The sequence below is a fragment of the Mustela nigripes genome, chromosome 13, assembly GCF_022355385.1.
Source record: "Mustela nigripes isolate SB6536 chromosome 13, MUSNIG.SB6536, whole genome shotgun sequence".
NCBI classification, from domain to species: Eukaryota; Metazoa; Chordata; class Mammalia; order Carnivora; family Mustelidae; genus Mustela; species Mustela nigripes.
The window spans coordinates 144789130-144794521 of record NC_081569.1 but is presented as its reverse complement, the minus strand read 5'-3'; the positions used below and the strand labels follow the sequence as shown (position 1 = coordinate 144794521).

Here is a 5392-nt window from a genome sequence, read left to right as displayed (position 1 = left end):
GGAAATTAGAGAATTGATTCCATTTACTATAGCACCAAGAACCATAAGATACCTGGGAATAAACCTAACCAAAGAGGTAAAGGATCTGTATTCAAGGAACTACAGAACACTCATGAAAGAAATTGAAGAAGACACAAAAACATGGAAGACCATTCCATGCTCTTGGAATGAAAGAATAAACATTGTTAAAATATCTATACTGCCTAGAGCAATCTATACTTTTAATGCCATTCCGATCAAAATTCCACCAGTATTTTTTTTAATTTATTTTTTATTTTCAGTATAACAGTATTCATTATTTTTGCACCACACCCAGACACATGAAAAAATGTTCATCATCACTAGTCATCAGGGAGATTCAAATTAAAACCACATTGAGATACCACCTTATACCAGTTAGAATGGCCAAAATTAGCAAGACAGGAAACAACATGTGTTGAGGGGATGTGGAGAAAGGGGAACCCTCTTCCACTGTTGGTGGGAATGCAAGTTGGTGCAGCCTCTTGGGAGAACAGTGTGGAGATTCCTCAAGAAATTAAAAATAGAGCTTCCCTATGACCCTGCCATTGCACTCATGGGTATTTAACCCAAAGATACAGATGTAGTGAAAAGAAGGGCCATCTGTACCCCAATGATTATAGCAGCAATGGCCACGGTCGCCAAACTGTGGAAAGAACCCAGATGCCCTTCAACGGACGAATGGATACGGAAGATGTGGTCCATATACACTATGGAGTATGATGCCTCCATCAGAAAGGACGAATACCCAACTTTTGTAGCAACATGGACGGGACTGGAAGAGATGATGCTGAGTGAAATAAGTCAAGCAGAGAGAGTCAATTATCATATAGTTTCACTTATTTGTGGAGCATAACAAATATCATGAAGGACAAGGGGTGTTAGAGAGGAGAAGGGAGTTGGGGTAAATTGGAAGGGGAGGTGAACCATGAGAGACTATGGACTCTGAAAAACAATCTGAGGAGTTTGAAGGGGCGGGGGGGTGGGAGGTCGGGGTACCAGGTGGTGGGTATTATAGAGGTCACGGATTGCATGGAGCATTGGGTGTGGTGCAAAAATAATGAATACTTTTATGCTGAAAATAAAAAATAAATTTAAAAAAAGTCCCTCTCCATCCCCTCAGATTTAGTCTGGATGTATGTTTAGGTTTAGAATGAGTCTATTGTAGACAGTATGTGGATGGGTCCCATCTTCTTATCCTATCTGCAACCCTGTGCCATTTTATGGGAGCATTTAGAACATTCATGTTGAGAGTGATTATTGAAAGATATGATTTTATTTTCATCATGTTGCTTGTGAAGACCTTGTATCCATAGATCGTCTCTGTAAATTTCTGTTCCATAGTACTCTTGGCATCTTTCTTATATTATTGACCCCCCCCCTTAATATTCCTGTAGTTCTGGCTTAGTGGTTACATATTTTTACAGTCTCTGCCAGTCTTGGAAGTTCCTTGATTCTCCATCCATTCTAGGTGAGAACCTTGCCAGATAAAGTATTCTTGGCTGCATATTCTTCACATTTATGCCCTGAATATATCCTACCAGCCCTTTCTGGTTTGCCAGGACTCTGTGGACAGGTCTGACATTTTGCTGATTTTCCTCCCTCTCTACATAAGGAATCTCTTCCTCATAACTACCCATAAGATGGTTTCCTTGTTTTTAAGATTTGTGTATTTTATTACTATGTGCCGTGGCATTGGTTGATTTTCCTTGATCTTGAGGGGTCCTCTCTGCCTCTAGGACATGAGTGCTTATATCATTCCCCAGATTAGGGATGTCCTCACCTAGGATTGGCTCAAATATATATTCTAGTCCTCTCTCTCTCTCTCCACCCTCTAAGAGATCCCAATAATTGTATATTTATACAATAACTATGTATGAAACATACATGGGTATGTCTTATGGGGTCATTTATTTCTTGAACAGTTTTCATGGATTCTAAGTTGTGTGTTCCAGGCCTCCTCCTGATCCTTCTTTTCTATCAGTTTGTCTTCTACATCACTAATCCATTCTTCTGCCTCATTTACCCTGACTGTTAGAATATCTAGACTAGAATGGATCTTACTGATAGCATTTTTAAGTTCTGCCAGGTCATCTCTCACTTATTCCCTTAGAGAATCTGTGTTGCCATTAATGGTTCTCTCCAACCTAGCCATTGTCTGTATAACGGTTACACCGAAGTGTATATCCAACATCTTGCTTATATCCATATCCATTAGTTCTGTGGCAGAGGTCACAGTCTTCAAATTTTTCCTCTGTTGGTTATTCCTCCTCCTAGTCATTCTGTTGAGAAGTGGTTGAGGGAATATACAAAGTCCAAGTTATTGACTGCAACCCAAGAAAATGCACCTGTTTTATAGGGACCTTAGGGTTGTAGGTCTCTTGTTCTTTCACCCAGTCTTCTGGAGACGGGGTCTGCTGCAGCATTACTCAGGCAACCCTTATTGGGCAGAGTTGTTCTGCCCCTTGTGGGTGGATGGGCTCAGTGAAAGCCGGTTTTGGGGGGCTTTTGTTCTCTCAAAATTTTCCCTGGTGGCTTTCTGTGTCTCTTTGGAGAGTCAGAACAGAAATAACTGTATTCAGTCTTCTATATCAGAACTGAGAGATCAAAATCTGTTCTCCAGAAAGTCCTCCAGGCCACACGGACTCCATTTTTGTCTGTGTTGCTAAAAGCCACAGCATCTTGGGTTGTGCACCCCATAGCAGCATTCCCAGCCCCTGCTACAAGGTCCAGGCACATCTCTGCCCTTTGTGCTTCTCAAACAACCAGCCACCCCAAGTTTGCGTGCAAGACACTGCAGCTCCATGTTTCAGAGAGGCGCCTACCCTAAAGTCCTTTCTCTGCTGCTACTCATCAGTAAGTCTGTGCACGATCAGCAGCACGGTAAAATTTTGCAATCCAGTGTTGAAAGACCTTGGAAGCTTCCTCCTCCTTCCATTTATCTTCCGTTATCTACCCACGAATAATGGCTCCACACTTCCTATCTCAAAACCGGTGGCCTGAGATATTATGTAGGTATAGACCCTGATATATCTTCTTACATCTCAGAAAATTTTAAAATAAATTAAATAAATAAATAAATAAATAAAATAAAAACCCACGTTGACTGTACTATCATTTCCAAATATCTTCTCCTATTCCGTGGGTTGCCTATTTGTTTGTTCCTTTTTTTTTTTTTAACTATTTCCTTCGCTGTGCAGAAGCTTTTGATTTTGATGAAGTCCCAAAAGTTTATTTTCACTTTTGTTTCCTTTGCCTTTGGAGACATATCTTGAAAGAAGTTGTTGTGGCTGATATCGAAGAGATTACTGCCTATGTTCTCCTCTAGGATTCTGATGGATTCCTATCTCACATTGAGATCTTTGTGTACGGTGTAAGAGAATGGTCGAGTTTCATTCTTCTACATATAGTTGTCCAGTTTTCCCAGCACCATTTATTGAAGAGACTGTCTTTTTTCCACTGTATTTTTTTTCCTGTTTTGTCGAATATTAATTGACTATAGAGTTGAGGGTCCATATCTGGGCTCTTTACTCTGTACCACTGGCCTATGTGTCTGTTTTTATGCCAGTACCATGCTGACTTGGTGATCACAGCTTTGTAGTAAAGCTTGAAATGAGGTAACGCAATGCCCCTAGTTTTATTTTTGTTTTTCAACATTTCCTAAGTGATTCGGGGTCTCTTCTGATTCTATACAAATTTTTGGATTATTTGGTCCAGCTCTTTGAAGAATACCAGTGGAATTTTGATTGGAATGGCATTTAAAGTATAGATTGCTCTAGGCAGTATAGACATTTTAACAATGTTTATTCTTCCAATCCAAGAGCATGGAATGGTCTTCCATCTTTCTGTGTCTTCTTCAATTTCTTTCATGAGTGTTCTGTAGTTTCTCAAGTACAGATCCTTTACCTCTTTGGTTAGGTTTATTCCCAGGTATCAGGAGAAGGGTGTTGGGGTAAATTGGAATGGGAGGTGAATCATGAGAGACTATAAACTCTGAAAAACAATCTGAGGGGTTTGAATTAGGGGGGGGAGCTTGGGGTACCAGGTGGTATTTTGTGCATTCTAGTATAATTGTTTTCCCATTAGAACAAATTTCCAAAGTCAGAGAATGAAGAGGTAAGCACAGAATCATGTGTGCAGAGAAGGTCCCTGAGGGAAAGTGTTCTCTGGAGATGAGTCGCTAGATCCCGACAGGAAACCTGCCCATAACCTTCATCTGCATCTGCTCCTGGGCTTAAAGACAGAACTGGTGAGTGGTATGCACCCCTTGCTGGTCTGATACCCTTGTAGTCTGAGGTTTGTGTCTGGGCTCACACTGATGTCCCTGCACTGTGTCTCTCGCACAGTAATATACAGCCGTGTCCTCGGCTCTCAGGCTGCTCATCTGCAGATACAGCGTGTTCTTGCTGTTGTCTCTGGAGATGGTGAATTGGCCCTTCACAGAGTCTGTGTAGTATGTGTAACTACTTCTACTGCTAATCCATGCGACCCACTGCAGCCCCTTCCCTGGAGACTGGTGGACCCAGCTCATGCCGTAGTTACTGAAGGTGAATCCAGAAGCTGCACAGGAGAGTCTCAGGGACCCCCCAGGCTTCACCAGGTCACCCCCAGACTCCACCAGCTGCACCTCACACTGGACACCTGCAGACACAAGACATCATGGTCAGGAAACTGTCACACACCCATGGTTTCTTTCACTCATATCCACTCATGTCCTCAATGTCTCTTGTTCACCATGAATTACCTTTTAAAAGAGCAACAAGGAAAACCCAGCCAAGCACAAACTTCATCGTGAGTTGTCTGTGTCCGGTCCTGAGTACTGATCGGAACACCTGGAAATCTTGGTGCTGGGGCTCCTCTCCCAGCTGCAGAGTCAGGTATGGGCTGTTTTAATCAGCAGATGGAGGACCCTATTTGCATGTTCTCTGACTATATATTCAGCTTGGGATCTATGTGACCATAGAGGGCAATGGCCAGAAGACATCAGACTGCCTTCGTTTTGGGGACATTGAACACTTTAGAATATTATATGGTTTTCATTATATAACTTCCCAGAGTATATACTTGGACACGTGCTACTTTCTTTTTACATATTCACACAAACGTTGTGGGATGGATGTCTTGTTATGCCATAATGAAATGTAAACCTACACCCAGAATTTTAGAGGGTTTTGTGAAGTGTCCAAGACAACACACAGGGTGAGAGTGAGCCCCAGTATGTGGCCCTGTGCTCATCCCCACAGGACACGCTGTCCCCTGAACCACCTGGAGGACAGAGTGGGCAGGCTGGTGAGGACTGTGGAACCCCTCCTGTGATGGGGATGGGATGACTTTACCTCCTTATGTTGCCCTGAAATATAGAGAGCATCAGGGT

General features: G+C 42.4%; 1 pseudogene; it reads right to left on the bottom strand.

Annotated features, from left to right (window-relative positions):
* Window positions 1-4198: 4198 nt before the first annotated feature.
* Window positions 4199-4808, bottom strand: LOC131999472 (immunoglobulin heavy variable 3-11-like; annotated as a pseudogene).
* Window positions 4809-5392: the final 584 nt, after the last annotated feature.